The sequence below is a fragment of the Panulirus ornatus genome, chromosome 48 (assembly GCF_036320965.1).
Source record: "Panulirus ornatus isolate Po-2019 chromosome 48, ASM3632096v1, whole genome shotgun sequence".
NCBI classification, from domain to species: Eukaryota; Metazoa; Arthropoda; class Malacostraca; order Decapoda; family Palinuridae; genus Panulirus; species Panulirus ornatus.
Window position 1 is genome coordinate 21566185 of NC_092271.1, and position 10844 is coordinate 21577028.

Below are 10844 nucleotides of genomic sequence, written 5' to 3' on the forward strand. Positions count from 1 at the left end.
TGTTGAATTGTGGAAACACTGATTCACTTCAAGAGATGGGAAATTGAGGGGCTTTTAAAAGAGATGGACAAAATTTGGATTTTAAAGGCTGCGTCTGCCCCGCCCAAGTTTGAATTTGAGAAAGATGTGACTTGACGAGAGATGAAAAAATAGAACGGATTTGAAGGTAAAAGTTGATATATTGGAAGTGCAGAAGGGAGAACAGAACCCTGAGGGACACCGCAGGTGATAGGAAGAGTGGTTTATGGTCAAGGAATAAAATCTCAGTCCTTGGCCTATGACGTTTAGACCAGTTCAGTAAATGTCAATACAGGCAGCAGGACTGATTACTGACTGTAGTATGTTAGTGGTCCTTGTACTTTATTGCTTATGGCCTTGCTTTAGTACGTCGCAACGTCGTATTCACCTAACATTATTATGCTATAGAAATGTAAGTCAATCTGCGTTCGTGACCAAAAAAATATATATCCACAGTGGAATCCAGTAGACAGTGGACTTGCTCTATCTCCCATTTCAAAAGTGTAATTGATTTTGTCAACCGTAATTCACTAATCAGACGAACAAAATTAGAATTTAACGCTGGCTGCTTTCATGTGTGAAACATGATACTGTACTCATTAAGAAATCTGTATATTTATCTATTATCACCCTTTAAAAACCATTACAATGATCATCGCAGATTTTGATATTGCACGTATTACATTTGGCACTAGTTTTAATGGCTAGAAGTGCACGACTAATCGCATATCAGAATGAGGAAAACGATCCCAACTATTGAAACAGTCATAGCAACTCCTGACACAAGAAAGATTTAACTCGAGAACGTGACTTAGAATTATGAAAAGAACTGTCGTAATACTGCAAGATCAGGATGCTGTGAGCATTCTATTAAGCCTTGGGATATCCTGTATCAGCCATCTGAGTTTTATGGCAATACTGTACATTGCTATAAAGGGATAGAAAAAAAGATTCGACTCAGGGGTCAAAGGAAGAGCTGATTAGGTCAGACGCATATAACAGTGAATCGTGTGCAAGCAACAGTTGATCACTAATGATGTAGTACCCAGAGAAAGTTAGTTATCATACCCATGGTCAGGGTTTGTTGTGTGGGGGGCCCTGTGTCGTGTTGTGTGATTTTGTGAAAGTGGTATGTTGTGCTGGTCTGGTCATGTTCCGGATGTTGGTATATACGTCGAGCTAGATCGTCGAGTTTAAGGTCACCTGTTGTCTTGGATCAGGTGTCTTCTCAGTACGTGGATTTTTGTCAGTGTTGTACATTCAGAAACCTGGTAGCGTGGGGAATATGTGTTATCTCCCGTGAACGGTACTTCTCGCAGTTTACTGACCCAGTTGGAGGGAGCAAGCTAACACGCCACGCGATTCCAATCAATTCGTCCACACACCGGGAACAAGTTGTCCCCAGATCCAGTCATAAACATCTCCAAATCAAGGCAAAGCGAAAATAAGTTGTACATTATTACTGGTATGCATACTCTTCAACCAAAAACTAAAGTAAATATGAGATATTTTTCTCTGTAATACAAATGCATTGTTTAGCAAACCAAAACGTTTTGTCTCTTGTTAATATTATCTGTAATTCTATATTTGATTTTGTATATGAAAATTAGATGGTCAATCATGATACTTTTTGGATGACTTAAATCTGACCCAAGTTTAGGGACTTAACTCAGGTTTAGAACGAGACCATACGTCTCGCTAGAGCAGAATATTTCCCTTCCCTGTTTTTCTAAACATATATATATATATATATATATATATATATATGGAAGGATTAGCAAAATCGCTGTATATTCTGTTGGTTTACCAAATGTTGTGTTAGGTTCAGGTAAGGTTCCCATGTCATTCACGTCAATGACTTCAGAAGCTCCCACGATCCAGGTCGGAGAAATGAACGGCTGAAATTGTTCTAAGAGGCAGCAGCAGAGTGGTGATCTGGTCATTAGTTTATTTTCAGTGTCGAACATGGACGCCCACAAGATGTTATCAAAGAGCATGCAGTAGGATGCACAACAAAAGAAACCAGCAAAGAGAATAAGAAGGTGCAAGACATTCCGATCATTTCATCTGGGAAAAAAAAGGAATAAGATTTATCTTAACTATAAAGAGCGAGGAGCTCCATTATAAGATCATCTTCACTTTGCAGCTATGCTACCAATTCCCACACTTGTCACACCGTCTTCATGCTTAAGCAACACCGTACTTAATCTTGTATTGGTGTGCTGGGGGAACGATTCTGGTCACAAGTTCTGTCAACGGATTGTTAGTATATGGTCTTTGGCACTGTTCATACCTTTTGCAATTTTATTGGTATTGTGCATGCATGGGGAAAGTCTGTTATTCGTTTGGAAAGAGTTAGTACCCCAGTCCTTGATTTACAACAACAATCGTGACCTGAAAGCGGACAGGAACTCTATGAAGCACAATTGGCCACCCGCTGGACCTCTATGAACATTTCCTCCAGCGATGGATCTCGGCCTCTACACAACAGACGTCTGTCTACTATATTGGCCACAACTGTCAGGAATCATGTTTCCCTGTCAGTACTGCTAGCACTGATGCTTGTATCTGGCTACGAATGACTACCGTTTGGCCTGTTGTTAGACTACATTTTTACTCTGATTAGAATGTAGTTATACGCCACATTTACACCGGCCATCCTTCGGGTATGTGGGGCTCTTCAAGGTACGGTCGGTCCCTGCCCCCTATAATTTTGCCACTATGGAATCCTTTTTTGTTGCCTGCTTGCACTTCGCACATGCCCTGTCTTGTTACATGTCCTGCATCCTGCTATCTCTTTTGCCCAGAAGAGGAGTCTTAACTTTTTAGTCACACTTCTAATGGCTCTACTTGCCGGGATGCCCTGGCAATTGCGTGTTACTCTTGCCCTTTAGTAATAAAGATGTCAGCCCCTTGACACAAGTACTGCTGCGCGCTGAAGTCCCACTTATCCAACACTTAGATTTGTAGACTTTGTGAAGCGCAAGAACTTCATGGCTACTCAATTTCAATCGGAAAAATTATATCAAATTTAAAAACTTTATTTAGTGATGTTTATAGATTTCCTTTAAGATATCAAAAGCTTTACTCTTTATATAATTCATAGAGAAAGCTGTGCTGAAAAACGAGCAGCTTAAGATATACGCCATGTGTGCCATCCCTTACCAGATCCAGTGCGAATTCCTGTAAAGCCTCACCACCTTGTTTCTAGCTACGCGTCCTATATGAGGTGTCGTAACGTCTTTGCAACACATCTGCTGAGATCTTTGCAGCCGTGCCGCATCTCCTTAGAACAGTGCCCCTGGATCGTAGCACTGACTACCGTAAACTCTTAGCTAGCTGTGCGACGCACTTCTGCAGTGCCCAGTTGTTTGTTCACACCATATACTGAATGTGGGTGCATACGCAGGACTCGGTGTACTTGCACACTCATTCTTTATATATCCACTTCCACCTACACACAAGGCAATGCAATATAATAATTTGAAAACGATGTTAAAGACCTAGGACGCGATAACGTTAAGAACTAGGACTACTAGACGTTAAGAACCTAGGACGCAATAACGATGTGAAGGACCTAGGACGCGATAACATTAAGAACCTAGGACGACTAAACGTTAAGAACCTAGGACGCATGACGTTAAGAACCTAGAACGCCTAGCAACAGGAATGTCGAGCTTACATCTTACCCCCGTGGCGGCCGCACGACCATAGGTATGACATGTAATAATCTGTTCGATAATTCCATTGTTTCGTGCTATACATTTCAGAATATCTCTATATAAGCAGGTTAGTTGTACTGTTGGTGTCCATTGGTAATATACATGAATACAAGAATTCCTATTCCAACCTCCTGCAGTTTTCTTGCAGTCAATGATGTTACGTAATGGATTGGATATGGTTCAGGTCCTGCGTCACTCTCTCTTCGACCACCGCAGGCTGCGCCTTCATATGAACATAAGTTTCCGTTATGTTTGCTATGATTTGGTTAGATTAAGGATTGTTAGGTTTGGCTAAACGTCTAATCTAACTTGAATATACCACTTATTGCGTAAATGGTAAAGAAGCTTCTTGCAAGGTACTACAGTCGTAGATCATGTTGCAGAATAAATGAACGCCGTGTTTCAAACTTGGAGTTCGTAGGTACAGGTGGGAGAGAATCACTAGTTATTTGAAATAGTTCAGCACGTCTGCTTTGTCTTCCTGGCCTCACAATAATAAGCGCGGGATCAGCGAACCACCCTGTGTTCTTACATAATAAAGCTGTCGCATCAGTTGCCAAACCACCCTATATTTTTTTTTCTTTGTATCGTACAAAATCATCGTTGGACTGTAGGCTGTAATACCCAGCCTCTAGTAGAACTACCACTTTCCAAGTAATGCTTTGTGACCCCAGTATAAAGGTAACATGGTCAATAACTTGCCTTTGAAACTTTAGCGATCATCAGAATAAAACCACAGTACTTATTCAAATTCTCATGGAAATTACTATGATGGGAGTGTTGAAGTGATGCGCAGAACATTCCTACACCCTCTTCGCCAGTAAGTGTATAAACAGTAGCCGCCCAGGGAATTACCTCGTTCTTAACTTGGTTGTGTTGAAGCGAAGTTTAATTTAAATCCATCGCCAGTATTGCTGATCATGCCTTATTTCTTGAAAACTAAGCTATTTGCATCGTTAAATTACATCTTTTCATATAGACTCTTATCTTCTGTTTTTACATCCGAAATCTTCGATCTTTTTAATATGTACTTTTTTCTTCCCACATTTTTCTCTCGAAGCCTTGCCTCGCTAAAAATGTTTCTAAATGGAGCCGCGTACACCTTAGGAATACTGAACACATAGATTGATAAGCTAAAATGTTAACGCCAGCAATAAAAATGGTGATCAAGGAGAGTATTGATATCCACAAGGACCTGGCTATAAATTATTCTAGAGAAAGAAGCGACTAAGGATGTTGGTAAAGGCATTTAGCACCACGGTACAAAAGATTAACTTGCTCAACGACGTAACGAGACACGCCACATGATTGCTTCCCAGAAACCATTTGAAATTTCATGAGGAGGTATCACATGTAGATGTTGAAACACAAGTTGTCTGGTTAGATAATACACAGTTATACATACTCATGCACAATGATGCAGATTTAAACACACACACACACACACACACACACACACACACACTAACAGACAAACACACATATGCACACAATACACGCAAGATTTCCAAAGGATATATAAAAGGAGTTTGAAAGGTACGGATGGAATTTCAGTTTCAAAGGCTCGACCAGTTGGCATACCAGGGACGGGTGTGGCTGGCCTCAACACGAGCCAGCTCAAGGATGTGACGGCGTCTTCAACGTAATGTCCGAACAAGAATTCCAAATATTTACCCCTGTGAGATGTGGCTGGACATGATACTAGATCGCCCTTGTGGTTAGGGCATGAAACACCAGAATTCAGAATGCACTGAAGTTATGACATTATTATTGTTTTGGATCCAATGTGCAGGAGTCATTTGTTGGCTGGTTGATCACTTGGGCTTCAAGCCTACCGTCGACCAGGATGATTGAGGCCACCAACTTTTATCTCATAGCTACATGAAGGATAAGCTCGAACTCGTGTGTCTCCTTTTGGTGTTCAAGATGATTCTCAGACCATGTAATTTGTGTTTAAATGTGTCTTGAGCAGTTGGTTGGATTATTGAGGTGTTAAAGATCATTCAAAGATCTTATGCAATACGTTTTTGGTCCATACGAAACTGGTGATTTATCTGGTTGCTTGGTCTGTAGGACTGTTAACTGCGAGGGTTGATTTCACCGTCAACGTCGAGCAACATCCACCAACCGAAAAAAATCTCTACCTTCTGGAGTTAAAAAGGTAATTCTAACACCACATGCTCTCACTAATGTGGCAATTGGACAAGGGAGCGTACTGTGTCATGCCATCCTTTCAGTAGACATAAAGTGGCATTTGTTTCCAGGCGTCCGATGGAGTTGTGGATGACTATATACATAACTTATGCCATTCGTGGCTTTACATCACAATCTGACCGGTATATTCTGCGTCATAATGTCCACGCTCATCGTATTCCTAACAAAGGGGTTACAATATTTCCAACTATCATCTGTCAGCTTTAAATGGCTTTATGTATACCATGTCGGGCGTTTGGTAACTTAAGCGTTAGAACGAACAGGACGAACCACCAAGTAAGGATGGGCATTTTTCGTGCTCATTTTATTAAGCATAGCATGCTTCCTTTCTGTAGCATGTAGGCATTTGAGTAGTACTAATATATATAGTTTCATCGGCTGACATTCGGACAGTTTGTGCAAAAGCCACATTCCCACAAACACTGACTCATTTGTTTTGACTTGTTCACTTAAGTGATGAAGCTATACATCCAACACAGTGATACATCAGAGCAGACTACATGTCATATATAGTAGGGATTTCATGCACATTGCAGTGCTATCTCCTTAACTCAGCATAACCTTTGACACTTTCACTAGACCTTTAAGGGTTTGGTATGAGATAGGCTATCATCTCAGTAGGTTGTATACCATCGTGCTCAAAGGACGTACCATTGTCCTCTAGGATCATACCATCGTGATCTTAGGTCGTACCGTCGTACTCAAGGATCTTACCGCTGTTCACAGAGGTCGCTCAGTCGTGCTCAGAGGTCGCACAGCCGTGCTCCAGCGTCTAATCGTCATGCCCAATGGGTCAATAAGAACTTTCTAGTGCGGGACGGGAACTTTGCAAAGCTTTTGTCGTTCTGCAAACAGCTGACAGTATTGAATGCAATATGTAGACGCGAGCCTTAGTTTCTTTGTTTCGTTTTCCTCTGTACGAGATATAATTCCAGACAAAGAATTAGTGATTGCTTATCCGTAATATCTAAGGAGAGATCTAGAGATACATGAATAAATAAACATGCAAATGAACATCTATCACAGAGATCTCACTGCGAAATACCAACGGTTTATATAGATGGAATCGAACATCATCAGAGGAACAATATTACATGTCTAGATAACCAAAGTCCTTCATGATAAATCGTGTCGTGACATAATTTGTGTTACGATGTCAGAGATAGGTAAGTGACGCTTTCGTGGAGGGAATGTGATCTACACGATTTCCAGAGATCTTCATGGCATTGCCTTTTTCCTCTTAATTCTATCATCACTTAAGAAAAGCTGAGAGGAAGTAGGAACCAAACGAGGATTTTTCCGCTAAGGCATAGTTTTCTGTTCCCGATGCTACCTTACTAAAGCGGGAAATAGATAATGTTCAGGTTAGCTACTCTCTTGGAAAGGTATCTACACTCACTTAGAAGGTATAGTTACTGGTGTGTAAGGGTGAGGTGCGACGCAGGGGTACAATGGTGGATGGGGAAGTTCGAGAACTTTCAGTAGTTGGCTTTGTTCTCATGTTTCTGCGGCTGTCAATGTGTGTGTGTGTGATTAACTATGTTTATAAGGTAAAGAAGCTTCACACACGACGCCCCTAACCTCGTACATTTGAATTTCTTATTGCTATCGCCATTTTCTTATTTCTATCGTAGCTCAGTCTCTCGTCCACAGATTACTAGGAAAAGTATTTTCTCGTCCTCGCCGACTTCCCCTTTCGTCCAACATGCTGTTCCACCCTCTAGTTGCTGCAGTATTCTTTGTCTCGTAGAACAGGTTTCCGTTACGTGGTTATGACTCCTGAGGGATTTAAAGGTGGCAGTAATGTTCCCCCTGAACACTCTCTCTCTCTCTCTCTCTCTCTCTCTCTCTCTCTCTCTCTCTCTCTCTCTCTCTCTCTCTCTCTCTCTCTCTCTTGTAAGCTGTTAGAGAGTATATATATTCTTTGATTCGTTGCTCCTCCTACAGACACCATTCTTGGACTGTTGAGTTTCCTCACGCGGGGGAGACGAAATTGGTCTTGCATGCTTTACCGGAGGTCGAACACACGCGATGGATCTCTTCTATTTAGTGTCACGCCCACGTACTAACGTTTCATTCTAACACTCTCCTTCACAGGTCGTGTCGCAGGTTGTCCTCTTCAGACTGTTCGGAGGTAAAATACCTGCTATTGCATTCTTCATTAGTTTCCGCTTCTGATTTATTTTCCACAAGTTTAATTTTGTGAAAATATATCCGTAGGTGCTTCTACAAGTCTTCCACATCTGGCTCCTACCAAGTAGGCTTTTATCCTGTCAGTGAGAATCATCATTGCTTACATTCTATTTACATACATCAGGAACAGTGTATGTGAGTGAGTGTTAGAGGGAAAGGGTTGCTCTTTGCTGTCTCGTCTATCAACCTTGTATATATGTACCGTGTCTTTGCTGTGTATGTCGTAAAGATGTTACTTGGCAGGAAATGAAACTCCTTTAGTAAAAGAAAAAACGAGAATCAAACAGTAAAGGATCATGATAAACGAATCACTTGATAAAAGGAAGAGACCATTTTGTACCTTACCAGGTACAAAAACACGAGTATGATGGACCACAGTGCACCACCCGACGGGGTCTTCCTGCGAATAATCAATGCCAGGCAACACACCACTCTCCCCGGGAGCCGTGAGTGGTGTGCCGGGGCTGTAGTGTATTGCCGACAGTGGAATATCCTCTATCACTTTAAGTGACATTTACTGCGAAGATGTACGCAGTGAGCAGTTCTTAGGAAAGTATAAGGATGGAACAACCAGAGGACATAAACATAAAAGTAAGAAGGGATGTAAAGAACTACTTTTATAGTACAGAATTAGTATGAATTGATTGAATTAGGAGACTGTCATAGTGGACAGCATACAGAAGTTAAATGGCTGTATGATAAAGTTCAAGATAAGGGGCTCCTATCTGTGAAGTACTCCCTCCCCGTACATCCCAAATAGGTAATCATACACATGCATTGCAGTTCGCCATCACAACGGCATTGAGATGGTCCAGACAACTACAAAAGCAGCCCCATCCCAACCATTGTGGTGATCGAAAAAATTGAGCAGACTGCCAGTCATCATGTGTGTTAAAACTGACCGTTTGACGCCATCCCCTCGATAAAGCTCCACTAACTTTTGCATTGCATTTGTAATTCAGTCCCGCTGTTATCACAATTATCATTAATTCAGTTCAGCTGGTTTCGCAGTTGTCAAACAGATATACATGCACATGCGTAAAGATAAACACACATATGTTAAGCTCCCTCCTCATTCATACTGATAGACACACACACACACACACACACACACATCTAGCTTGTTTATGTGTACACACAAGTATAGGCTGAGATTGGGCAACGCCAGTGTGAAATTCTGTTATCGTAACACATAAGTGGTAATCTCACACACACACACACACACACACACACATACAGATACAGTGGTTAGCGTTACCGACCATGAGTCTGTACCAGCCCCCATGGGTACACATCCTCGGAACGAACGTCAGCCCACACCCTTACCCAGGTGTTCATTCTCCTCCCCGATGTAATCACTAGATGGTTATCTAGCTTAGGATGGAGTGTATGTTTGTACGGTACACAAACATGGGAGTGAAGCTATGATAGCAATATATGCATGTTCGAGACAAGGCAACGAATGCAAAACTGTTCTTGTGATACACAAATAGCAATCGCCAAAAGAAGGGGAGCACAGAGCAACCAGCCCTCCGTCCCTTTCCCTTGAAGTATCAGTTTCTACAGTCACTGCAGTTCACCTTTCATTGTTTAAGAAAGGTTAGCCTAAGGCAGAAAACAAAAATGTTTGTATTGACACTGTACAACATAATAATTGTTGAGAGTTGGATAATCAAAGTTTAAATTTCTTATTATTGGAAATAATGTAGTACATTATTCTGGTTTTTGGTTGGAAGACAAATTCTTTGGAATTTATGAAAATGTCGTGTTACATGAAGAGGAAAGTGTCTTTCGTTTTTATTTATACATTCCATATTTAGCAGCAAATTATCAAAAGAAATAAAACCCCCCACAATACGGTGAGGTACCTACATTTCTGTATTACTAGTTGTGAACTGCTACACATTTGTATTCCACTTGCATTACCCTCAAACGACGAACAAGCTAAACAAACCATGTCCCTTGATCATTATTTTCCAAATAGATTTGATTTCAAGCAATAAAGTTATGTGTTAGATTTCAGTGAAATTTTTTATTATGGGACATGTGGCAGAAGTCTGTGTTCGTAAAGCGACAGTTCTTTCGGGTAGGGATGGATCAGGCAGTTAGGTTCAGAACTAAGTGGCGATAATCATACCGACAACCTTAACGCAGACCACCACCCCACCTTGAAGTCTGAACAGTGGTGGCAACTACAGAAAGTGCCATACTTCGGAAATAAATACATAAATTCGTACGATGATTATCACAATACCCGTTACTACTAAATGGTGTTTCGAATGCACTTACAAAACTCCAAATTTGCTCTTGTTTTGGGAACATCCAGAAAGACTTTGGCAGAAAAAAATATCCAGTCTATGACGCAAATTTTGTACTATTTAAAGTACATCTGATTTTTCCCCCAACTTCAAACTGCGTAGATAGGTTGCATAATCTTGCAAGTAGACTTGACAAGCTCTTCATTCAATATCTGCTCAAGTTCTGGCTTGTTCTAGTTGAACACTTAAAGGTGTGTGGAAGATTGTCCACGATGGAGTTGCGAAGATAATAGAACGATGGTTGGTCTTGTTTCCAGATTCCATGTTGAGGGTATTCTCCAAGTGAGTGCGCGTATGAATTTCCTAAGAGTGTTTTCGTCTTGTACACCAGCAGGGAACATTTAGCTTTATTAACAGCAGCGGGTAGAGGATACAACAC